Source organism: Kogia breviceps, chromosome 7 (genome assembly GCF_026419965.1).
Source record: "Kogia breviceps isolate mKogBre1 chromosome 7, mKogBre1 haplotype 1, whole genome shotgun sequence".
Taxonomy (NCBI): Eukaryota; Metazoa; Chordata; class Mammalia; order Artiodactyla; family Physeteridae; genus Kogia; species Kogia breviceps.
In genome coordinates, this window is record NC_081316.1 from 74,442,942 (window position 1) to 74,470,899 (window position 27,958).

Here is a 27,958-nt window from a genome sequence, read left to right on the forward strand (position 1 = left end):
ACCATTTTTTCTAGATTCCATGTATTTGTGTTAATATACAATATTTGTTTTTCTCTTTCTGACTTTATTCTGTATGACAGTCTCTAGGTCCATACACATCTCTACAAATGACCCATTTTCGTTCCTTTTTATGCCTGAGTAATATTCCATTGTGTATATGTACAACATCTTTATCCATTCGTCTGTCAATGGGCATTTAGGTTGCTTCCATGACCTGGCTATTGTAAATAGTGCTGCAATGAACATTGCGGTGCATGTATCTTTTTGAATTATGGTTTTCTCTGAGTATATGCCCAGGAGTGGGATTGCTGGGTCATATGGTAGTTCTATTTTTAGTTTTTTAAGGAACCTCCATACTGTTCTCCATAGTGGCTGTATCAATTTGCATTCCCACCAACAGTGCAAGAGGCTTCCCTTTTCTACACCCTCTCCATCATTAATTGTTTATAGATTTTTTGATGATGGTTATTCTAACTGGTGTGAGGTGATACCTCATTGTAGTTTTGATTTGCATTTCTCTAATAATTAGTGATGTTGAGCACCTTTTCATGTGCCTCTTGGCCATCTGTATGTCTATAGGTCTTAAACTTTTAACCCATGCTGTTCCTCAGTCTCCCAATTTGTAAAGTGGGTACAATAATGGTAACTTACTTAGAACAGAGTCTGGCACATATTAAGTTCTCTGTTAGCTCATATTATTGTATTTAATTATCTACTCATGGGTGGTACAAGTGTTTTACCATAAGGGGCTCAAACCAAGAACTTCCAGGGCAGAGTTTGACTTCCTGTTTGTCAGTATAGTACCAATGGTGGGGCTGTCTACACCTTCCTGTTGGGGCTGGAAGCAGAAGGGTAGACCAGGAAGTATCTGGGGAGTGTGGGGCAGCTCTGGGAGAGGGGAGTACTGCAGGCTGTGGGGAGGAAGGATGGGGCAGGAATGGGTGGAAGAGCAGGACAGCAGGGTGCCGGTCGAGGCGGTCAGAGGGTGGGGCCTGGGGTGGGCACGGCAGGAGGCCTTTGGGCCCAGGTGCGTTAGCTCAGCCTCTTCCCCTTACCCAGGGTGGAGTCAGAGCCCCAGGGTCATTCCCAACCTAGTGCACTCCTTTCTTCCTGGAAAGGCCGGCAGGGTAAGTGAGAGAGGGGCGTGGCCACAGGTTGTGAGACCCAACTTTGCCCCTCTGCCTCTTTTCTCTGGTTTTAGGGCTAGGGAGCCCAGGCCGTTGGATGGTCCTGATGAGCAGAAAATCGAAGACAACCAAGTTCTGTGCTACGATTCCTCTCCCTCTGCCCGAGGAAGACGTGAGAGACCGGTACGCTGTCACAGTTTTTTGATAAACAGCAAAGAAGGGAAATATCTTCTACACTAAGTGTGGTGGGCATTCAGTTTTTAGGAAACGTCTTTATTAAAATATTAAGAGGAAGAGATAGGATCACACCCACTCCTAGGTCACTTCTTCAAATACACAGAAAGTATTTAGATTTCAAAAACACCCTTCAGTGGAAGGGGTGCTGAGTTGGGAATCAGGGTAGGCCATACTCTCATAACTAGGGTCCTTCTGTTACCTCAGATGAGTCAGTTAACTTTCTGGGCTTCCCTCATTGTGTCAACTGTAGAATGGATGATCTCCAAGCCTTTTCAGTCCTGTGATTCTATAAAAGGCAGCCTGGTAGAGCTGAAAAGCCTCAGTGTGTACACCCTTAATCACATGGGATGGCTGCAAACCTCCCATCCCTTCGGCAGTGAACAGTTGCTATGACAAAGAGAGCCGGGGGCGCTCAAGGAGCAGTGGCAGGAAGCCCCGTGTGCTCAGGAGCTCCCATCGGCAGGGACTGGAGAAGCCTGCCTTTCCTTCCTGACCTCAGGGTCCTGGAGAATGGATACGAAATGTGTGGTGTCCTGGGCTCTGAGCTGAAGGAGGAGGCTGTGTTTTGAGAAGCATGGGAGGCTCTCAGACTGTGACGAGGGGACAGAGGGTGCAAGAGCCAGGCTGGTGTGGTAGGGGTGTCACTGGGACCAGTGAGGCAAGCGTATGACATACTTCTGTGGTTCCAGGGAACAGACATCAACAGCTGTTGGGAGGTCAGGTCAAGCACCTATCCCCAACCAGGTGTTCTAACGTGGATGACTAATAATAAGCCCACCTTATCAAAAAGCCCTGTGTAATTGTGATTTCCCTGAAGGGAAGGGGACAAGGGACGGGACATAATATGTGGACTCTTTCAGGGCTGGATCTTATTCATTTTTTTCTCCCAAAGTCCCTAGTAGAGAGCTTTGCACATAGTTGATTCTCATTTGTATTTTTAAATTTAATTCCAGAATCACAGAATAAAAAGCATGGTGGAATCTTCCCCACCTTCCTCACAAACACCCCTCTCCAAACAAACAAACAAATACCCAAAACAGGAAAAATAACAACCAAACTCTGATAAAAACAACAGAAACCCTTCTTTTGTTCATATGAACCTTGGTGACTGTAGTTCTTTTAATGTAACAAAGGCTCTCATTCCTTTTTTAGGCCATTCCTGCAATACTGAGTTCCATTCTGGGCAACACTTTTGAAGAGGGATTTTATTGAGAGCTCCAACATGTCCAAGAGAGAATGATGATTAGAAGCAAGATGATTAGAAGCCTATAGATCATGCCCTGTGAGGAGCACTTGGGCATAGGCGAGCTGCAGGGACATAGCACTCAGTGGGGAGGTGACAGCTGCCTTCAAAAGAAGTGAAAGGCTGGCGGGAGGAGAAGGACTTGTTTTATATTTCTCAAGTGGGGAGAAACTGGAGGGGGTTAATTTGGGCTAACATGACTGAGAACCTTTTAATGACGAGAACAGTCCAGAAATGGAATGAGATGCCCCAGGAGGCCTTGATTTACAATCAAGGGAGGTGTTTATTCAGAGGCTGGAGTCCATGTGTGGGGATTATTATAGGAGAATAGATGCAAAGGATGAAAAATTAGAGGAAAAAGACTTCTAGGTTGACTTCCAGACATCTGCTTGTATGTGTTATGTTTTGGTTAAGAATATCTATCTCAGTTGATTCACTGAAGATCTGTTCCTGTTTCTAAGCCACAGGAGTGGGGGGTTGGGAAGTCTGAACAGTTGGGGTTCAGGTGGGGAGACTAAAGAACTATAAATAGGAGGGTAATAAACAGGGTGAGAAAGAGCCCAAGAAAGAGGTTGCTTAGCCCACTTCATGGGGTTTTGTTTGTTTATTTTGTTCTGAAATCAGTTCTGTTTATGGAGAGGTGCCATGTGGCTTAGGTCCTTTCTGTAAACCACGCTCTATTTATGTGTTGCCAAACCCATGAGTTGGAGGGGTAAGTTTAAAGATGAGATGACAAGCAGTTTAAATTAACCAGTGGAATCTAGACTCGTGTTCTATTTTTATTCCTTCTCTGTTATTGTGTAGGTCAATGGGGCGAGGTTTGATTCACATACCCAGCATGCTTCTCTTGCCTTGTCCTTTAGTTGTTTTGTCAGCCTTATTGGATTTTGTTTTGATTGGAGCCCAGCTTCATAGTCTGGGGTTTATCTTCACATAATACAATGTGCTAAAGACAAAGCTATTCTGCCTGCAGCCACTGCCTAATGGTCCAGACATTTCCTCCCTCAACTTATGTTACAGCTGCATCTGGCACATCGCATAGCATCCTTTCTCATTTATTGCTATGGGATGTGAAAGCATGTTGAAAGCTGAAACACACTATACAAGAGTAAATTACTATTATGGATAATATGCAGTTCTTAGGGGAAGTTTATGTAGATACTTACTAGTACCTTAGCAGCAGAACATGGCTTTGTTGGTTTTATGATACAGTGTTAGGTGGATACAGCTTGTTACTGTAAATTGGCACCTTTAAGTTTCGGTGACTTGATATGTCTGTAGCTTTAAAATGACTTTTCTCCTAGATGCAAATGAAGTTTCATCATTGATCCTTTGCTTTCTTAATCAAAACATCACATACCACTAGGGCACGAACCCGTGTCTCCTGCATCGGCAGGCGGATTCTCAACCACTGCGCCACCAGGGAAGCCCTCACATACCACTTTGATATATTTTATCAAACAGAAACATTCCCTTCTTTAAACTTCACTAAATTGGCAAATTGACAACAGAAACCTTCTTTTCCCTGCACTTTAGAGCACATGCTTGGGAAAGTAACCATTTCTACCTAAAGTACATCAAGTCACTACCCCTTACAGCTGAGTCATCTTACAGTTTTGCTAGGCATATCTAATACTATTTATATTGCAATGAAATTATTGTAATGTGTACTATGTATAATACCACTAAAAGAATACTTATGATTTACTTTTAGATATAACAGTCTTTGGTCTTACCACCTATTATGTATTTGCTCATTTAGTACTGACGTTTTCCTTTTCAAGGACCTATATCTCCCCTTCTCTAACAAACCTCCTTGAGGTATGACCATAGATAATACCTAGTGTAGGTCTGTGTGCATACAGTGACCACTTAAACGTTTATTACATGGATGAATGGAGCTTACTTTTGTCTATCTTATTTTAAGTCTCATCAATTGTAACTAGGTGAGTACCGGTGTGATAACCGGTGACTATAAGGCAAAATTCAGAGCAAGTCATCATTACAGAAAAGATACAGCTAGAAAATCAAATAAGACATGGAAGAATCCCATGAATCATCAAAATTAGCTTCAGCTGTGTAAGGAAAATGACGATATGATGCTATATTCAGGAAATCTGAATTTTTTTGAAAAACATCTCTAACATTTCCAATGCCTTGTCTTGTAAAAAGAGTAAAACTCCTAAAAACAAACATTCTGAATATGCCAAAAAGGGTCTAGGCAGTATCAAACCAATAAAAGATTATATTTATCCACGTCCAACCTTTTCTCTTTCATCTTCAGTCTTATCTGTTGTTGATAAGAAAAGAAAGAAGAAGAAAACACATTTTAAAAGTCTTAGCCACGGGGCTTCCCTGGTGGCGCAGTGGTTGAGAATCCGCCTGCCGATGCAGGGGACACGGGTTCGTGCCCCGGTCCGGAAAGATCCCACGTGCCGCGGAGCGGCTGGGCCCGTGAGCCATGGCCGCTGAGCATGCGCGTCTAGAGCCTGTGCTCCGCAACGGAAGAGGCCACAACAGTGAGAGGCCCGCATACCGGAAAAAAAAAAAAAAAAAAAGTCTTAGCCAAGACTCATTGTCAGACATAACTAGTAAAAGCTTTCATAGAAACCTCATCTCTCCCTCAGAAAGTGAAATCAAGGTAAGGCCAAAAGAGCTGTGTAAATATTTATATGTTAGCCTGTCCAGAGGAAGACAGTAACCACCAGGTAGCCAGTACTTCTAGAGATAATTGCAATGAAGATCTTAAAACTGTTTCATACTGTTTTGATGATGAGATCCTAGCAGATTCCAAAAAGCAGAAAAGGCACACAAGGAAATCATTGTTGGCCTTGTATTAGGAGTTGCCATCCCTGAAATAAACAGCTGTCCTCATAACATAGAGCTTCCTTTGTCACCCAATCCATCTGTGCTGGAATTGAAAACATGTAACTCAGAAGATGAACTTTGGGTGGAGACCTTGAAAGATAAGAAGGCTTCTCAAACCCTGAAAAAATAGGCAGCAGTTTTGATCATAGTCAAGACATTTTTCTAACTCAAAAGACTTAAAAAAAATTTTTGGACTTGTCCCCAGTAGTCACTGTAGTTATTTGTCCTTAACAACTCCTAAGCATGTCAGAGACAAAAGTGGGGAAAGGGGTCAGCATTTTGTGATTCTATAGAAATTGGGCAGAGATCTTTACATGGAGAAACAGTTCAAGAGTACAGCTACAAGACCCAGAGGAAAGTAAGATCCTCTAAGAGAATCAGAAGCCATGTGGGCACCCAAGAGAAGACCAGTCAGACTGAAGATTTCTTTAGTTCTGCAGCCAGAGTTATCTCCTTGCTCTTCAGAAAGAAAGTAAGTAGGTTTAGATAGATAGCCTCTGGATTTGAGTTTGACTAGAAGAAACAAGTCTTGGCTAAAAGGACCTGGGAGTGTATTTTGTAGCATGCTAGATGCTAACGATGGAGTTCATATGACTCCTAAAAATGTTCTGGAGACTGTGAGCCCTAAAGAAGACAATAATGAAGACTTAGGTATAATGATTAAAGTCCTTAACGATAATAGCCAGATGGGAAAATGTGTTTGGAACAAGTTGCAAGAAACAGATGAGATAAAATATATTCAGACAAAATTGAATTCATTCTTTTTCTTAAAAAGTGAGCATTTTGGGGACTTCCCTCGTGGCGCAGTGGTTAAGAATCCACCTGCCAATGAAGGGGACACAGGTTCGAGCCCTGGTCCAGGAAGATCCCACATGCCACAGAGCAACTAAGCCTGTGCACCACTACTGAGCCTGCACTCTAGAGCCTGCAAGCCACAACTATGGAAGCCTGCACACCTAGAGCCCATGCTCAGCAGCAAAAGAAGCCACCACAATAAGAAACCTACGCATGGCAATGAAAAGTAACCCCCATTCGCTGCAACTAGAGAAAGCCCACATGCAGCAACGAAGACCCAATGCAGCCAAAAATAAATTTAAAAAAAAAAGAAAAGTGAGCATTTTTATTCCTGAAGAGCCTTTAGTGAGAATAAAAACAGAGACAAAGAGAAATGTTTAAATCCAGAAATTACTCAGGAATATGAGCTAATACAAAGCAGAGTTTTTCAGCTTTTATATTTGTGATATTTGTACTATGAAAACAAAAAATTCCTAGCATGATATACACACATGTAAGTACATACATATATAATTTTGAATTTTAGAATGGTTTCTGTTGTTATTGTTTTAATTGAAAGAAAATGGGTTGGAGAACTAGGGAAACAACAATTTCTTGGGATGTTCACATTGAGTTATCAGCAAATCTAGATAAGGCAATGTCAACTGAACTCCATCTTCAGTAAGAATAGAAAATAGTAATGTTAGTTGTCTACTGTTCCAGAAAAAAAAGTTGTGTGTTTTTTTTTTAAGTAATAATCCTTAGTGTGAATGTTTATTTCTAGGAAACAGTTAAGTGAATAGTAAAAAAATGCTGTTCATTGTTAATTTACAAAGACGGATTTTTATAAAAATCACCATATTTTATTTTATTTTTCTCTAAAAGTTTTGGTGTCTTGTAGACAGCCTGGGTTTAGGTTTCTTTACCATATGAGGAATAGTTATTTAAACAAAACTCAGAGTTTGATCCTTAGCTATCGAATTGAATACTGTGCTTATTCAAAAGCATTATGCAGTTTAGAAATATGAACACTTTTAGACAAATAGATGGTTGCTTAAATTGCTGATTACATTGCCTAGGCTTATTTTTGCTGCTGTTTAAGCAGTAAAATTTATCTTACTCTAAATATTTCTTTAAAGCTCACTGGGAATGTGGGATCTTAAATATTATATGTACATTATTCATGTGTTACAATGAACAATATTTTACAGCTACCTTGACAAATGTGAGAGTAGATATATCATCACATATAGTCTTAACTGTTTTAGGAAAGTTATTATTTTTAAAAATTTTTTTAAAAAAAATTTATTTATTTATGGCTGCGTTGGGTCTTTGTTGCTGTGCACAGGCTTTCTCTAGTTGTGGAAAATAGGGTCTACTCTTCACTGCAGTTCTTGGGCTTCTCACTGCAGTGGCCTCTCTTGCTGTGGAGCACAGGCTCTAGGCACATGGGCTTCAGGTTGTGGCACACAGGCTCAGTAGTTATGGCACACAGGCTTAGTTGCTCTGCAGCATGTGGTATCTTCCTGGACCAGGGCTCAAACCTGTGTCCCCTGCATTGGCAGGTGGATTCTTAAGCACTGTGCCAGCAGGGAAGTCCCTTAAATATGCTTTTATGTTTTCCATAATATACAATATTTTTCTGTTCTCATTCATAAACACGAAAACACGTTAGAGGTGGGCACAAATGTTCCTTTTGTGAGCTCACTGGAAAACTGACTAAAGCACTTTTAGTTTGTAGAACATATTACTTGTCAGATTTTTTGGCTCTTCATACAATTTAGAAGCAACTCTCTGATTATGGTAAACACTAATTTCCAAAATTTTAATGATGACTTTAGTTGTCAAACCTCATTTGAAGTGAAACTTGTGAAAGAGATAAAGTTGTGGGTCTTTCCTTTTCCTTTTCTTTTCCTCTACAGTCATTCCAAGGTAAAAATGCTTACTCTGCCTGGATTTCCACTTGTCCACATAACCTTTGAGTCCCTTGGTATATGTGAAAAATAAAAAGCTACAATCAGCGAAGAATACTTTAGGTGGGCATACTTGGTTATGTGTGCATGTGCCGTAAACACCAAACTGTGGCACCCACACTCTCCTTCTATGCTGCATGGATGATTGGCCAATGTGTCAGCCAAAAACAAGAACAATGCTACACCCTCAGAAGCCCCTCTTTCCTGTGTCAGACAGGTCTTATCCCTCCTGTTTATTTTGCTGGCAAAGGATTGCTAAATAGCATTTGGAGAGGATATCTTTTCCTTCTGACAAAGTTGTATCATCCCCTATAAAATGCCCCCTGGATCAGCAGAACCACAGTAGAAAAATCCAGTGAAGCTAATAGGCATAGAAAGTGCCATGTACTGCCTAAATCATAAGTTCACAGACACCCCAAAACACGCCACCAGATGCAATCCTTCTCACCAAAAAGACAAGATCCAGCCTTATTCACCAGAATACAGGCACCAGTCCCCTCTACCAGGAAGCCTAAACAACTCACTGAACCAAACTTACCCACTGGGGGCAGACAACAAAAACAATGGGAACTATGAACCTGCAGGCTGGGAAAAGGTTGCCCCAAACACAGTAAGATAAGCAAAATGAAAAGAGAGAGAAACATGCAGCAGATGAAGTTGCAAGGTAAAAACCTTCCATGCCAAAAAAATGAAGAGGAAATAGGCAGTCTACCTGAAAAAGAATTCAGAGTAATGATAGTAAAGATGATCCAAAATCTTGGAAATAGAAAGGATAAAATACAAAAAACCTTTAATAAGGACCTAGAAGAACTAAAGAGCAAACAAACAATGATGAACAACACAAAAAATGAAATTAAAAATTCTCTAGAAGGAATCAATTGCAGAATAACTGAGGCAGAAGAATGAATAAGTGACCTGGAAGATTAAATAGTGGAAATAACTACTGCAGAGGAGAATAAAGAAAAAAGAATGAAAAGAGTTGAGGACAGTCTCAGAGACCTCTGGGACAACATTAAATGCACCAACATTCGAATTATAAGGGTGCCAGAAGAAGAGAAAAAGAAAAGGACTGAGAAAATATTTGAAGAGATTATAGTTGAAGACTTCCCTAATATGGGAAAGGAAATAGTCAATCAAGTCCAGGAAGCACAGAAAGTCCTATACAGGATAAATCCAAGGAGAAACATGCCAAGACACATATTAATCAAACTATCAAAAATTAACTTCAAAGAAAAAATATTAAAAGCAGCAAGGGAAAAGCAACAAATAACATACAAGGGAATCCCCACAAGGTTAAGAGCTGATTTTACAGCAGAAACTCTGCAAACCAGAAGGGAGTGACAGGACATACTTAAAGTGATGAAAGGGAAAAACCTACAACCAAGATTACTCTACCCAGCAAGGATCTCATTCAGGTTTAATGGAGAAATTAAAACCTTTACAGACAAGCAAAAGCTAAGAGAATTCAGCATCACCAAAGCAGCTTTACAACAAATGCTAAAGGAACTTCTCTAGGCAGGAAACACAAGAAAAGGAAAAGACTTACAATAACAAACCCAAAACAATTAAGAAAATGGTAATAGGAACATACATATCTATAATCACCTTAAAGTTAAGTGGATTAAATGCTCCAACCAAAAGACATAGACTGGCTGAATGGATACAAAAACAAGACCTGTATATAACCTGTCTACAGGAGACCCACTTCAGACGTAGGGACACATACAGACCGAAAGTCAGGGGATGGAAAAAGACATTTCATGCTAATGGAAATCACAAGAAAGCTGGAGTAGCAATACTCATATCAGACAAAGTAGACTTTAAAAGTAAAACTATTAGAAGAGACAAAGAAGGACACTACATAATGGTCAAGGGATCAATCCAAGAAGATATAACAATTGTAAATATTTATGCACCCAACATAGGAGCACCTCAATACATAAGGCAAAGGCTAACAGCCATAAAAGGGGAAATTGACAGTAACACAATAATAGTAGGGGACTTTAACACCCCACTTTCACCAATGGACAGATCATCCAAAATGAAAATAAATAATGAAACACAAGCTTTAAAAGACACATTAGACCAGATAGATTTAATTGATATTTATAGAACATTCCATCCAAAAACAACAATACACTTTCTTCTCAAGTGCTCATGGAACATTCTCCAGGATAGATCAAATCTTGGGTCACAAATCAAGCATTGGTAAATTTAAGAAAATTGAAATTGTATCAAGTATCTTTTCTGACCACAATGCTATGAGAGTACATATCGATTACTGGAAAATATCTGGAAAAAATACAAACACATGGAGGCCAAACAATATGCTACTAAACAACCAAGAGATCACTGAAGAAATCAAAAATACCTAGAAACAAATGACAATGAAAACACAATGACCCAAAACCTATGGGATGCAGCAAAAGCAGGTCTAAGAGGGACATTTATAGTAATACAAGCCTACCTCAAGAAACAAGAAACATCTCAAATAAACAACCTAAACTTACACCTAAAGCAATTAGAGAAAGAAGAACAAAAAAAAAAACCCTAAAGTTACCAGAAGGAAAGAAATCATAAAGACTAGAGCGGAAATAAATGAAATAGAAACAAAGAAAACAATAGCAAAGATCAATAAAACTAAAACTTGTTCTTTGAGAAGATAAACAAAATTGGTAAACCATTTGCCATACTCATCAAGAAAAAAAGGGAGAAGACTCAAATCAATAGAATTAGAAATGAAAAAGGAGAAGTAACAACAGACACCACAGAAATACAAACGATCATGAGAGATCACCACAAGCAACTCTATGCCAATAAAATGGACAACCTGGAAGAAATGGACAATTCTTAGACGAGCACAAATTTCTGAGACTGAACCAAGAAGAAATAAAAAATATAAACAGACCAATCACAAGCGCTGAAATTGAGACTGTGATTAAAAATCTTCCAAAAAAGAAAAACCCAGGACCAGATGGCTTCACAGGCGAATTCTATCAAACATTTAGAGAAGAGCTAACACCCACCCTTCTCAAACTCTTCCAAAATATAGCAGAGGGAGGAACACTCCCAAACTCTTTCTACGAGGCCACCATCACCTTGAGACTAAAACCAGACAAAGATGTCACAAAAAAAGAAAACTACAGGCCAATATCACTAATGAACATAGATGCAAAATTCCTCAACAAAATACTAGCAAACAGAATCCAACAGCACATTAAAAGGATCACACACCATGATCAAGTGGAGTTTATCCCAGGAATGCAAGGATTCTTCAATATATGCAAATCAATCAATGTGATAAACCATATTAAAAAATTGAAGGAGAAAAACCATATGATCATCTCAATAGATGCAGAAAAAGCTTTCAACAAAATTCAACACCCATTTATGATAAAAACCCTCCAGAAAGTATGCATAGAGGGAACTTACCTCAGCATAATAAAGGCCATATATGACACATCCACAGCCAACATCGGTCTCAATGGTGAAAAACTGAAACCATTTCCATGAAGATCAGGAACAAGACAAGGTTGCCCACTCTCAACACTATTATTCAACATAGTTTTGGAAGTTTTAGCTACAGCAATCAGAGAAGAAAAAGAAATACAAATTGGAAAAGAAGAAGTAAAGATGTCACTGTTTGCAGATGACATGTTACTATACACAAAGAATCCTAAAGATACTACCAGAAAACGCTTAGAGCTAATCAATGAATTTGGTAAAGTAGCAGGACACAAAATTAGTGCACAGAAATCTCTTGCATTCTTATACACTGATGATGAAAAATCTGAGAGTGAAATTAAGGAAACACTCCCATTTACCATTACAACAAAAAGAATAAAATACCTAGGACTAAACCTACCTAAGGAGACAAAAGACCTCTATACAGAAAACTATAAGACACTGGTGAAAGAAATTAAAGATAATACAGATGGAGAGATATACCATGTTCTTGGATTGGAAGAATCAACATTGTGAAAACGACTATACTACCCAAAGCAATCTACAGATTCAGTGCAATCCCTTTCAAATTACCAATGGCATTTTTCATAGAACTAGAACAAAAAATTTCACAATTTGTATGGAAATGCAAAAGACCCTGAATAGCCAAAGCAATCTTGAGAAAGTAAAATGAAGCTGGAGGAATCAGGCTCCCTGACTTCAGACTATCCTACAAAGCTACAGTAATCAAGAAAATATGGTACTGGCAGAAAAACAGAAATATAGATCAATGGAACAGGATAGAAAGCCCAGAGATAAGCCCACGCACGTATGGTCACCTTATTTTTGATAAAAAAGGCAGGACTATACAGTGGAGAAAAGACAGCCTCTTCAATAAGTGGTACTGGGAATACTGGACAGCTCCATGTAAAAGAATGAAATTAGAACACTCCCTAACACCATACAGAAAAATGAACTCAAAATGGATTAGAGACCTAAATGTAAGGCCAGACACTATAAAACTCTTAGAGGAAAACATAGGCAGAACACTCTATCACATAAATTACAGCAAGATCCTTTTTGACCCACCTTCTAGAGAAATGGAAATAAAAACAAAAATAAACAAATGGGACGTAATGAAAGTTAAAAGCTTTTGCACAGCAAAGGAACCATAAATAAGACAAAAAGACAACCCTCAGAATGGGAGAAAATATTTGCAAACGAAGCAACTGACAAAGGATTAATGTGCTAAATACACAAGCAGCTCATGCAGCTCAATATCAAAAAAACACAAACAACCCAATCCAAAAATGGGCAGAAGACCTAAATAGACATTTCTCCAAAGAAGATATACAGATTGCCAACAAACACATGAAAGGATGCTCAACATCACTAATCATTAGAGAAATGCAAATCAAAACCACAATGAGGTATCACCTCACACTGGTCAGAATGGTCATCATCAAAAAAATCTACAAACAATAAATGCTGGAGAGAGTGTGGAGAAAAGGGAACCCTCTTGTGCTGTTGCTGGGAATGTAAATTGATACAGCCACTATGGAGAACAGTAAGGAGGTTCTTTAAAAAACTAAAAACAGAACTACCATACAACCCAGCAATCCCCCTACTGGTCATATACCCTGAGAAAACCATAATTCAAAAAGATTCATGTACCGCAATGTTCATTGCAGCTCTATTTACAGTAGGCATGACATGAAAGCAACCTAAGTGTCCATCGACAGTTGAATGCATAAAGAAGATGTGGCACATATATACTGTGGAATATTATTCAGCCATAAAATAAACGAAATTGGGTTATTTGTAGTGAGGTGGATGGACCCAGAGACTGTCATACAGAGTGATGAAAGTCAGAAAGAGAAAAACAAGTACCGTATGCTAACACATATATATGGAATCTAAAAAGAAAAAAGAAAAAGGTTCTGAAGAACCTAGGGAAGACAGGAATAAAGACGCAGATGTAGAGAATGGACTTGAGGACAAGAGGAAGGGGAAGGGGAAGGGTAAGCTGGGACAAAAAGTGAAAGAGTTGCATGGACATATATATACTACCAAATGTAAAATAGATAGCTAGTGGGAAGCAGCCACATATCACAGGGAGATCAGCTTGGTGGTTTGTGACCACCTAGAGGGGTGGGATAGGGAGGGTGGGAGGGAGGGAGACGCAAGAGGGAAGAGATATGGGAACATATGTATATGTATAACTGATTCACTTTGTTATAAAGCAGAAACTAACACATCATTGTAAAGCAATTATACTGCAAAAAAGATGTTAAAAAAAAAAAAAAGAAAGCAAGAATGTGCCATGTATCTGAATAAAAGTAAGGTCCTCTCCCAGCGATTGATTTTTTTCTTTCCTTTGAGAAGAAAAGTTGATCCCTAGAAAGCAGTCTTACTTTTACTCAGTTTGGTCAAAGGAAAGTTTCAGTGCAGAACATCCTGCAGCTCATGAGCTCTCTGTCAGAGTCAGTTTAGGAAGGTCATAATCTGCAGCACTTGATGGTCTAAGACTGTTTGGGGAAAGAGCAGAGGTAGGAGAGATGTGGAGAAAGGATTTGGAAGTCACAAGAGAACTACCCCCTGTCCTCTACTATGGTTGCCCAGAGGACCCCTCTGTGTGAGATGGCCCTTCTCTGTTCTGGGGAGATGGCAGTGCCACAGGGGTCTCCATTTGTATGGCCTTTTAGCAGAGTATTTCCTTGGATCTCACTTAATGGAAGTCATGCAGGCACATGATAAAAATTCAAATCATATAAAAAGATATGCAGAGAAAATAATTCTTCCTCTCACTTTTTCTTTTTCTTTTCTTTTTTTTTTTTAGCAGAGAAAGGTTTATTTCAGGGCCAAGCAAGGAAAAAGGATGGCTAGTGCTCAAAAACCTGAACTCCCGGGTGGTTTTCAGAGAGAAGTTTTTACAGGGAAAATTTGGGGGGAAGGCTGCAGAGTGTGTGACTGTCTTCTGATTGATTGATGTTGAGGTAACAGGGCGGTGCTCCAGGAATCGTGCCCTCAGCCTGAAGTTGCTATCCTACACCTGGGTGGGGGGGCTTAGTCCCGTAGAAGAACTCAAAGATATTGTTATGTATATTCCTTGAGGAGGAACCAGGAGACTGCCCCAAGGCTGCACTCTAGTTTCAAGTCTGCTCCTCCTTTGTTTCTGCATTCCCTCCCTTCACTGATAAGCAACTGTTTGAATCTGCCCTTTGGAACTCAGGTAAGGTCAAGGAAGCTGAAGGAAGCCTATTTCCTACAAGAAATGGGAGACACAGAAAGGATTTGTACCCTGGGAGGACCCTGCAGGGTCCTGCTCAGTTTCAACATCACACTCTTGTTTGGCTTCTTGCCACTTATTGGCTGCTCCATCTCAATGTCCCTCATCTGTCGCTCCTCTTTTTTTCTGACTTCTAAATGTTTGAGTGTCTCCAGGCTCTGTTTCGGCCTCTTTGTTCTTTCTTATTCACTAAGACATCTCATTCAGTCCTATGGCTTTAAATACCATCTGTAGGCTGATCATTCCGAAATGTACATTTCTACCCTCAGATTCTCTCCTGAATTCCAGACTTGTATTTCCAACTGCCTACTTAGCATTTGGATCTCTAAAAGAAATCTCAGAATCAACATGATGAAAACCCAGCTGTTGTATTTCTTGCCAGACTGCTCCTTCACAGTCTTCTGCATCCCTGAGTCACTTTTGATTCTTTCTTTCTTACCTTCCATATTTAATCTATCAAAACGGATCCTTGATCCATTCTCTTTTCTCCAAGCCACCACCATTTCTCAATGAACAACTACAAAATTTGTCTGCTTTCACATCAGCCCTGCCTATATTTTCCACAAGAAGCCAGAGGTAATCACTTCGCAACTTAAATTAGGTAAAAATTGTGTCTTGATTAAAACCTTCCAGCAGCTTCCCATGATACTTCAAATAAAATCTAAATTCCTTAACCTTAGTTTCAAAGTCCTACGTGACCTGGACACTGTCTATGTCCCTGATATAGTTTTGTTCCCTTTTCTCCTGTGCCTGTTCTGTTCCAGCTGCACTCGTCTGCTTTGGATTCTTCCAACACAGTAAGCCACTTCTTTCCCTTGATTTTTCATATGGCCTTAGTGTTCCCGGTGAATTTAAGGTTCTTGCTTCATTAGGAGAGAATTCGGAGATGAAGTGACAGGTAAGACATGGATTTATTTAGAGAGAAACACACTCCACAGGCAGAGTGTGGGCCATCTCGGAAGGTGAGAGAGCTTTGAAATATGGTGTGGTTAGTTTTCATGGACTGGGTAATTTCATAGGCTAATGAGTAGGAGGATTATTCTAATTATTTTCGAGAAAGGCCAGGGATTTCCAGGAATTGGGCCACTGCCCACTTTTTGGACTTTGATGGTCAGCCTCAGAACTGTTATGGCACTCGTGGGTGTGTCATTTAGCATATGCTAATGTATTACAATGAGTGTATAATGAGGCTCAAGGTCCACTGAAAGTCGAATCTTCTGCCATCTTGGACCTAGTTGGTTCTAAACAGTTTTTGTCATGTCCTATGGCCATGTCATTCTTTTAAAGGTTGTTCCCTGCCCCCTTCCTTCCTGTTTCATTAGCAAGCCTAAAGGGCATCTCTTCATAAAGGTTTCCCTGACCACTCATTCTAAAGGTACCCAAACCCTATCATATCTCCTTTTTTAACTGTCTGCATAACACTTTTATCTACCAGATAATTTTGTGTTGATTGGCATTATCTGTCCCAACTAGAAAGTGATCAGAAACCTTGTTTTGTTCATTCTTGTGTCCCCTGCATAATTTGACATAATACTCACAAATCATCCACGTGACATTGGATATGAGAGTCTGAGGCACAGTTGAAGAAGTTGGAGATGTTATCTGCTGAAACCTTATGCAATACTTTCCCAAGACTACTGATTTATCTTCCAAGTATTTCTCTGTTCCACCGCCTTCCCTCCCTCATCCAAGAGGTGGAGAAGGCGCAAAGGTGTCATCACCTCTTTCCAGGATTACTTGCACAGTTTTCCAGCTGATCTCCCTGCATTCCAGCTGTCCCCTCCAATCCATTCTCCACATCAGTTTTCAAATCACAAGTCTCATGTGTTACTCTCCTGCTTGAAACTCTTCAAAGTCTCCCAATTATCTGCAAGATAGTCATTTGCCTAACATAGAATACAAGGGCAACTCCTCTCTCCATGGTCTTCTCATGTTTTATTCTCCAGGAACACCCAACTACTTTCAGGTCTCTGAGAATACTTTGCTTTTCCTCATCTCTGTGTCTTTGCTCTTGCTTTCCACTCTGCCTTGGAATGTCTGTCCCTTAGAAGCTGTGTGACCTTGAGACATTACTTATTTTTCTGAACCTTAGTTTCCTAATAGTCATAATTCTTCACAGGGGCAGCATGAGGGCCAATTGGTATAAAATATAGAGAATAAAGTACATGCCTGGTATACAGCATGTGCTCAACAAACTACATTCTTTTATTAGCCATGTGAATATTAACAACGACACTATATAATAATATTGTGGAGCTAGTATAGGATTTCTGATAGTTTCTTGACTGCTTGCCTTGGGGAAAGTAGCCAGATCTGGTTAAAAATTCAAACTACCAGCTCTGATTCTCTGATCCTCCGATTTAGCTCTTTCTCTGTCCTGCCTGGAAACTTTGCCATTCACATAACTCTCACCCCATGATTCTCAAATCTGCAGGGACAAGATAAGCTCTTGTTTCTCATCAGGCCCTGGGACTCTCACTGGCTGTACATCCAGGTGAATGGTCAGTTGAGATTACCCAGCTTTCCCATGTCTTGGGATTGGAAATGAAAACTTTGAAGTTTTTCTCCGATCTTTCCCATGGACTTGCTAAGCAACCACACTTCAGCGACTTGCAGAAGCCTCCAAGAGGAGGTCTCTTGACAGAGGGATGCTCATAACCACAGGGTAAATGGGTCCTGCTGAGTTCAAGGCACTTTGACACCAGTTGTCTTGCTATCGCTGCAAAGGGGTTTAGGCATCTACCTAGCATCTTGTAGACTTTGAGACATGAAGAGGATAATGACTTGTTATGAACTTCCAGGGTGTGCTGGGAATGGTGAGGAAAGGGCTTTGGGGCCAGTGACATGGGTTAGCCTGGAGTGTTCCAGAGGAACACAAAGCAGACTGGATCGGAAGGGGACCCAGGTGAGCGAGTTCTCCTGGTGATTTTAATATACTTTCAGGCTTTAGCTGCTCTGAGCTCTGTGAATTTCAAACAGTTTAATAGTCAGTTTCGTTAATACATTCATTTACATAGAGACTTTAAAAACTAAGCCAGTGATTACCTACCAGATACCTACCATATGCTAAATACTGAGTTAAGTGCTGTGGAAAATTCTAAGATTAATCACGGTCCCTGCCCTTTAGGAACTCATAGTCTGGTGGGGGAATATCAGACCTCTAGATCAATAACTGAAATAGAGGGTGGAAAGTGGTAATGATTCAAGATAAATATAAATAAACTGTAAAGCGAGTTCGGAGGAGGGAGGACTATTCAACAGCCAGTGAAAGATCTGGAGCTGAATTTTAGAGCAAGAAATTTGCACTAAACTCAAAGGATTAGAGATGGAACATGCCAGGTGGAACTGTGGCCGAAAAGACTGGGTGTGTATAGAACTGCCACAAGTTTTGTTTGGTGCACAAAAGAGATTGGAAAGATAGATGGAAACTAGATCGTAGGGGTCGTTATGGTCTGTGTAAGAAGTTTGGACCTTATTCTGCAGGCAGTGAGTAGTGCAGCAGCAGTGCAACCTGATGAGATGAGTGTTTTAAGAGCAGCTGGATGTAGAATGTAGGACAGGAGGATGGAAAGGATGGGATGTGGAGGACATTATGCAGTTGTTAGGTTACTTCAGGCTGGTGGGATGGAGAGGAGTGGGCAACCTGGACAGAAGTTTTGGGTAGAATTAGCACAACTTTGCAACTGATTATAAAAAGAAACGTGGGGCAGACATGAATCAAAAATACTATGGGGACTTCCCTGGTGGTCCAGTGGTTAAGACTTCACCCTCCCAACACAGGGGGCCGGGGTTCGATCCCTGGTCAGGGAACTAGATCCCCCATGCCACAACTAAACATCCTGTGTGCCACAACTAAGACCCGGTGCAGCCAAATAAATAAATATATATATATTAAAAAATACTATGAAGCTTCCAAGCATGGGTGGCTGAGGAGATTGTGGAACCAATAGCCGGTACAGAAGGCAAAGCATATTTGGAAGGAAATGGGAGGAGTTCAGTTTTGGACAAGAGGAGTTTGAGGTGGAAATTCAGACTTTAGAGTATGGGAGGGAAATGGCTCCGGAGATGTAGAATACAAGATCATCTGTACTGAATGGAAAACAAAGCAGTAGAATTCCGTAAGATTTCAGAGGAAGGAGGGAGATCTATTCTTTATGGAGAAGGAATGACAACCACTGTGAAAACAACTCTGTGCTCTGGGATCAGAGAGACCTGATTTTGAACCCTAGCTCCGCCACATACTTTTTGTGTGACCTTGGGCAAGCTACTTAACCTCTCTAAGCCTCAGTATACTCATCTGTAAAGTGGGGTAGAAAATAACATTTTCCTTGGAGGAGATGTGAGGATTAAATAAGATGATGTATGTAAAATATTCAGAATGATACCTGGCATATGTTCAATAAAAGCTAGATATTTCAAAAAATTTATTACCAGTAATAATGGGAATGATTGTGGACAGACACTTGGGGGCACTGACATTTTTGCGGGGTGGGGGGAAGAGAAGTCAGAGAAGAAGATAGGAAGAAACAATGGAAGATCAATGGATAATGATTTTGTAACATAAGGAGAGAGTTTCACAAGGACTTGGTGGCCACTGTTATCAATTGAAATGAGAAGTTAATGTAGATGAGTAAAGAGAAAACACCATTAAATTTTTTTTTAAATTTTATTTATTTATTTTTGGCTGCATTGGGTCTTCGTTGCTGCATGTGGTCTTTCTCTAGCTGCGGTGAGCAGGGGTTACTCTTCTTTGCAGTGGGCGGGCTTCTCATTGTGGTGGCTTCTCTTGTTGAGGAGCACGGGACCTAGGCATGCAGGCTTCAGTAGTTGTGGCTCATGGGCTCTAAAGCACAGGCTCAGTAGCTGTGGCACATTGGCTTAGTTGGTCTGCGGCATGGGGGATCTTCCCGGACCAGAGCTTGAACCTGTGTCCCCTGCATTGGCAGGCAGATTCTAAACCACTGTCCCACAAGGGAAGCCCAACACCATTAAATTTGGAAGAAGAAAGTATTAGTTGCTAGGGCTTCTGTGACAGTATTACACACTAGGTGGCTTAAACAACAGAAATGTATAGAATCACAATTCTGGTGGCTAGAAGGCCAAGATCAAGGTGTTGGCAGGGTTGGTTCCTTCTGAGGGTATGAGAAAGAATCTGTTATATGCCTCTCCCTTAGCTTATAGTGATTTGCTGGCAATCTTGCCATTCCTTGGCTTGTAGACACAAACACCCCAATCTCTGCTTTTGTCATCAGATGGCGTTTTCTCTGTGTGCATGCCAGTGTCCAAATTTTCCCTTTTTATCAGGACACCAGTCATATTAGATCAGGGCCCGCCCTACTCCAGGATGACCTCACCTTAACTAATTATATCTACAACAACCCTATTTCCAAATAAGGTCACATATTGAGATACTGGGGGTTAGAACTGAAACTTACGAATTTTTCTGGGGCGGTGGGGCACAGTTCCACTTGCCACAGGGAAGGTGGTCTTTGGAAGAACAGTTTCAGCAGAGACCAGATTATACATAGGACAATAGAAGTCAGGAAGTGGAGCTTTGTGGTGGAAGGGTAAAGAAGAGCATGGGACAAATTGAAGTAGATTGACCATGAGGGCAGAGAAAATGTTTATATTGAGAACAAAGCAAAACGTATGTCTGAGCAATAACATGTGTCCATGTCCAAGTCCAGAGGGTGGACTTTTCTGTACCCTCCTGCCTGACCCCCCACTCTTTTCTCTTGTTTTTGCCTGGATTATATGAAGAATTGGTTTATCTCTCCAGTTGGCTCATGAAAAAAATTGTCACTGAGAGAGAAAGCAAGCAAGCACATGCAAGCAACCTGATTTGTATTATACTACAGAAATATAATGAGGGAAGGAGAAACGAAGTCCTCCTTTGGGTATAACCGGAGCATATGCACTCAGAGAATTTCAGGATTTCTTTTAAAATTTCTTTTTTTCCCCGAAAAGAAGATATGTAGCATAGAATGAAGAACATTTCCTTTGAGAAAAAGCTTTAAAGATAGTAATAATCTTAATTAAATAGTCTTTCATATTCAGAAGGGAACAAAATTATAAATGTACATGCAACTTTCTCAACCGCAAGTTCTTTTTAATGATATTAATATATCCCTGGAGATAACAGTAAAGCTTCTTCCTAAATAGGTAATATTTTATTAAAGTGAATGAAATTTCATGTTAGTTTGAACATCATTTTCAATAATTAAATAGTAATCATAGTCTCAGATAAAGTGGGTTTCACTTTCTTCTATGGAAATTATTGGTGCTGGTCAAAAACTAGTTTTAGGATGAAGGAAACAATGAGTCTCCTTGCTAAATGAAGACAATTCAAATTCCCTGAGATCTTGCCAAGCATGACCATGTTATTGATGATTCTGCTTATGCCAAGATAGCTATCTTAAGTAAAAATTAGAATAATTTAAATTTTGTATAAATCTAACTTTTGCAATTGACTGATTGTTTTAATCAAACAAGTCAAAATAACTTACATTTATGGATTCAGACTTAATTAACCTCTAAGGGCATAGTATGGAGCTGTGGCATGAGGACGCAGGCTGGTAGCAGAAAGACTTGAGTTCAAACCCTGGTTCTAAGATTAAAGAAAAAAGAGATGAAAAAGTACGTAAAATTGGAAATGATGGAGATTAAAATAACTGTACATATAAATCCCCCAAAGGAATAAACTGAAGTGAAAAATATAAATGTACCAGTTACCAAACATGATGTTGGAAAAGCGATTAAAAAGCTAAGATTGAAGAAGGCAACAGGACCATACAGATTCACAATTGAGTTTTTTTCCTTTTTTTTTTGTGGTATGCGGGCCTCACTGTTGTGGCCTCTCCCGTTGTGGAGCACAGGCTCCGGACGCTCAGGCTCAGCGGCCATGGCTCATGGGCCCAGCCGCTCCACGGCATGTGGGATCTTCTCAGACCGGGGCACGAACCCGTGTCCCCTGCATCGGCAGGCGGATTCTCAACCACTGCGCCACCAGGGAAGCCCTTCCTTGTTCTTAAAGAATACATAGTTCAAATGTTTTATAAACTAGTCTAGGTCATAGACAATGATCACGTATGAATGTAGATGCAAAATTTCTAAAATATTAGCAAATAGATTCTATTAATGTATCTAAGAATAGTAAAACAAGTACAGTTTATTCCAAGAATGCAAATATAGTTCAGTACTGGAAATCTCTCAGCATAATCCATTAATCAACAAGCTAAAGAAAAAAAAATCAACTTATCAATTGAAAAGACATTTGAAAATTTATCAACTATTCCTAAAAAATACTCTGAATAAAATAAAGATTATTTACCAGAAATGAACAGCAAATATCCTAAATGGTAAAATAGTAAAACCATTTCAGTTCAAACCAAGAACAAGACAGGAATGCCTACTCTCCCCATTATTATTTAACATTGTCTTGGAGGTTCTTGCAAATATAATAAACAGATAAAATAATCAGTAAAAATACTGGGAAAGAGGAGAAGAACAATCTCTTTTTCTGATCATATGATTATATACATGGAAAATCCAGGAAGCTGTAGTAAAAACTTCTTAGAATTAATAAGATAATTTGGCTAGCTGTCTAGCTGCAAGATAAATATATAAAAATCAGCAATTTTTATCTATTATAAAAATAAACAGCTACAAATGAAAATGTTAAAAAATAATAACAAAAGTATAAAATAAAAAGAAATTTAACAAGAAAGTTATAGGACTTATATGAAGCAAATAATTCATTAGAAGTTGTGTGTCTTATAGAGGGACACAAAACAAGATATAAACAAATAGAAATACCATGTTTTTGCATGGGAAGGCAATATTAAAATGGCTAATTCTTCCAAAATTAACATATGAATTTAATGAATTTTTTTTAATGCAATTAGGATTCCAGTGGCTTTGGAGTGAGGAGGACTCAATAAAATAATATTAAAGTTTATATAGAAAAATAAATGCCCAAAGATGGTGCAGAAAAATATGATAAAAAGACTGGTGAAAGGATTTACAAGATGTCAGAATATACTATAAATTAAATGTTGTATTGGCATAGGAATAGGTAACTAGATCAGTAGAATAAAATAAATAATCTGGAAATAGATCCTGAAATGTATAAGCATCTTCTGTATTAGAAAATTGATAGTTTAGTTCTGTGGGAAAAGGATACATTTTATAATGAATGATCCTGGCAAAGCTGGCTCTCCATTTGGAAGAAAAACCTGGACCCCTATCTTATGTATGAAGCAGCACTAAAAGCCCCCAGAATCAAGAGGAATGGGAAACCATCCTAATAAACACATTTTGGATAAAAAATAAAATAACATAAAATAAATAAATAGTTTTTACATCTATCTTATTTTTTTTTTTTTTTTTTTTTTTTTTTTTGTGGTACGCGGGCCTCTCACTGTTGTGGCCTCTCCCGTTGCGGAGCACAGGCTCCGGACACGCAGGCTCAGCGGCCATGGCTCACGGGCCCAGCCACTCTGCAGCATGTGGGATCTTCCCGGACCGGGGCACGAACTCGTGTCCCCTGCATCGGCAGGCAGATTCTCAACCACTGTGCCACCAGGGAAGCCCCCTACATCTATCTTTAATAGACTATAATATCTTGCAAGATATTCTGGGAGACTACATTCCCAGATTTTATGAGAATTGCTAGTGATGAGGAAAGACCCTTTTAAGCAGAAGCTTAATCATATTTAACTATATAAAAATTCACACTCTTGTATGGCGAAGATATCATGGGCAAAGTCAATAGACAAATGACGAATTTGGAAAAAATAATTGTAATGCAAGTGACAGGTAGAAGATTTGTTATGAAAATATACCAAGAACTCTTACACAAGGCAAGCAAAAGATGATCTATCTCATAAAAAATGGCCCAGTCATATAAATAAGCATTTTGTGGAAGAGCAAATTCAGTTGCCATTAAACATACGAAAAGGTGCTCAAATTCATTAGTAGTTAGAGAAATGCAAGTTAAAGTAATAATGAGGTTATTAATTACCTCTACCTGATTGTTAGAAAGAAACAGTAGTGCCAACTACTGGTGGTGGGCTGTAGAGAAAAAGGTACTTGCATATTTTGCCAAAGGAAATATGAATTATTTCAGTCCTTTTGGGAAGAGATCTGCCAACTTCTTCCAAAAATAAAAATTTGTCTTTTCTTCAACCTAGCGTTCCCTTTTGAAGACTTTCTTTTATACAAATGAACCCATCCTGATTTGAAAGGATTTCTGTAAGATTCTCTCTCTCTCTCTCTCTCTCTCTCTCTCTCTCTCTCTCTCTCTCTCTCTCTCTCTCTCTCTCTCTTTTCTTGGCTTTCGCTTTATTTTTCCCACTCCGGGGCGGTTAAAAAGCTGTGAGAAGCTGCAGAGACGGGGCTTCAGGCAGAAGCCTGAAGAGGCTCTGAGGGGCTCCTCAGAGGCTACTGAGCTCCAGAGGCTCCTAGTCACGATTGAGGGCGAGCCTTTCAAAGAGATACTCGTCCAGCCCGGCCCGGGGACCAGACAGCCTGCGGAGGTTGGTCAGGTGATCGCCCACTTCTTGACGGCTTTTTTTTTTTTTTTTTGCGGTATGCGGGCCTCTCACTGTTGTGGCCTCTCCCGTTGCGGAGCACAGGCTCCGGACGCGCAGGCTCCGGACGCGCAGGCTCAGCGGCCATGGCTCACGGGCCTAGCCGCTCCGCGGCATGTGGGATCTTCCCGGACCAGGGCACGAACCCGTGTCTCCTGCATCGGCAGGCGGATTCTCAACCACTGCGCCACCAGGGAAGCCCTCTTGACGGCTTTTACCGGCTCATCTAGGAAGTGGCTCTCCCGGAAGTCACAAAGGTGGGGGTCTGCGCGGGCAGAACCCACGGCATGCAGGTCCAGAAGCCTGATTCAGGTTCAGGTTCTTCTCCCTGAGAACGGCGGCTTCCACAGCGTCCTGGGTTTTACCCGACTCCTCTTGCTATGGCTTCTGCCCGTCCTGGCAAAGGGCGTGGCAGCCGCACTGGTTTTTCATTTTCAAGAGACGCTAGGCGCCCTCGTGCTTCTCCTCTGTCAAGTCATGGAAAAAGTGGCCCATGCCCTCCAGAGCCACATTGTCACAGTCAAAATAGAAGCCCAGAGAGAGGTAAGTGTAGAGGCCTGCAGGGGTACGTTGGCCAGGCGATGAACAGTGGTCTCCACCCCAGGGGAAAAATTCTGACGAATTTGGGAGCTCATGTTAACGGGTAATAAGGAGCTAAGCTCAGAAAATGGTGTCAGCTGGTCCCGGAGGCTGAGGATAGCTGAGTGGTTGGTTCCCGAGGTTGCGACTGGAAAAAGGGTTGGAGGGTGGTTGGAGGCTGGAGGAAGGGGCGTTTCTGGGTCTGTTCTGGCCAAACACCGTGGAAGCAAGAGACAGAGCTGGGGGACTGACGAGTGCACTGCAAGACTAAGATATTGTTAAGTGAGAAAAACAAGGTGCCAGGCAATGCAGATAATATGATTCAATTTTTATAAGAGAAAACTTCCCTGGAGGTCCAGTGGTTAAGAATCCGTCCTGCAATGCAGGGGACGCTGGTTCAGTCCCTGGTCGGGGAACTAAGATCCCACATGCCTCAGGTGCAACTACTGAGCCCACGTGCCGCAGCGAAAGATCCCGTGTGCCACAACAAAGACCCCATGCACCAAGAGGGGAAAGCGGCAGCGGGTGGGGATGGTGGTGTGATGAATTGGGCGATTGGGATTGACATGTATACACTGATGTGTATAAAATTGATGACTAATAAGAACCTGCAGTATAAAAAAACAAACAAAAAAACCCAACTAATACTAAACTTTCTTTGGGTTATTTGTATGGAAATATGTTAATATAAATGTTTCAGACATTCCATAAAGTTTCTAAAAATCTTAAAAAAAAAAGACCCCATGCTGCCAGAAAATAAATAAATAAATATTTTTTAAAAAGTCAAAAAAAGATAATATGATTCAATTTTTATAAGAGAAACAATGAAAAGCTTCCCCCACTCTGAATATGAAGGTGTGAGATTATATAACTATGGAGAAATACATGGTCAGATTCATGCTGTTATTGACATGAGTTTTCTGTGGTATTGCATAGAGAGGGGAAGTTAGTAAACCAAATATAATGTCATCAACAATTTTCTGTGCAATATATTTACTTCTTTTTCCAATTAAAATTTTTATTTTACTGAAATTATTCGTATGAAGGTCAATTATTTTTCATATATATTTTTCAACAAAGACTCAACTAATTAGCAATTTTTTTCCTACCTAGCTTGACTGGTTATAACTTTTGCTACTGTGAGTTTTCTTTTTGGCCATAACTTTTTGTTTGTTTTTCTTTTTTTTTGGCCACACTGCAGGGCTTGTGGGATCTTAGTTCCCCCACCAGGGATGGAACCAGGGCCCCTGGCAGTGAAAGAGCTGAGTCTTTTTTTTTTCCTAAATTTATTTATTTATTTATGTCTGCATTGGGTCTTTGTTGCTGTGCCCAGATTTTCTCTAATTGCAGTGAGAGGGGGCTACTCTTCGTTGTGGTGCACGGGCTTCTCATTGTAGCAGCTTCTCTTGTTGCAGAGCACGGGCTCTAGGCATATAGGCTTCAGTAGTTGTGGCATGTGGGCTCAGTAGTTGTGGCTCACAGACTCTAGAGTGCAGCCTCAGTAGTTGTGGTGCAAGGGCTTAGTTGCTCTGCGGCATGTGTGATGTTCCCAGACCAGGGCTCGAACCTGTGTCCCCTGCATTGGCAGGTGGATTCTTAACCACTGGGCCACCAGGGAAGTCCAAGTTCTGAGTCTTAACTGCTGGATGGCCAGGGAATTCCCAAGGCCATTACTTTTCATAAGTACAATTCGCCTGGATCAAATGATCAGATCAAAATTTTGAGTTCAAATTTTACTGTTTTCAGTAATACCTAAAAGATGTGAGTCTTTTAGTCATTTAAAAATCAGTAATAGATTTTCTTGTTTGAAGCTTTTGCCATTGCAATTTTTGTTCTGGATAGATTATTTCTGCAAGTAATATTTATTATGAACTGGATGTGTTAGTGACTTTACATTTCTTGGCCCAGAGCACAAAGCAAATACATAGAGCAAGGATATCAGATCTAAATGCACCATGGGATGAAAATATCTTTGAAGTCGAAAGTTAGGGTCAGAATGCTCTTCTTTGTGCCTGACGTAGACTAAATGCTTGGTAATTACTAATTATTATTACTTGAAAGTGTAAATCAATCCTACTCTATTTAGCCATCCTACTTCTACAGGGTTTGTGGTTGAGATTAGGGAGACGACAGTTTGTGCAGAGCCGGGCCAGGGGTCAACAAGGTACCCTTACTAAGTGAGGCAGGCCAAGCAGGAGAGGCAGTGGGACCTGGAAGTAATGCTTCAGGCTAAAGGGACGTTTGCTACTCAGCTCCCGCTAACTGTGGGTCCCGTGTTGCCATACCCTTAGATTTTTTAACAATCTGAAAGTTCACATTTTCAGGTGAAATCTGATATTTAAGCATTGGTGGATAATTTGAATTTTATGAAACATATAATGGGCCAACATTATGTAGTTTCAGTGAAACACATCTGCAGGCTGCATACTACTTTTTTTTTTTTTTTTTTTTTGCTATACGGGGGCCTCTCCTTGTTGTGGCCTCTCCCGTTGCGGAGCACAGGCTCCGGATGCGCAGGCTCAGCGGCCACGGCTCACGGGCCCAGCCGCTCCGCGGCATGTGGGATCTTCCCAGAACGGGGCACGAACCCGTGTCCCCTGCATCGGCAGGCAGACTCTCAACCACTGCGCCACCAGGGAAGCCCGTAGTACTTTTTTTTTTTTTTAACATCTTCATTGGAGTATAATTGCTTTACAATGTTGTGTTAGTTTCTGCTGTATAACAAAGTGAATCAGCTGTATGTATGTATACATATATCCCCATATCTCCTCCCTCTTGCGTCTCCCTCCCACCCTCCCTATCCCACCCCTCTAGATGGTCACAAAGCACCGAGT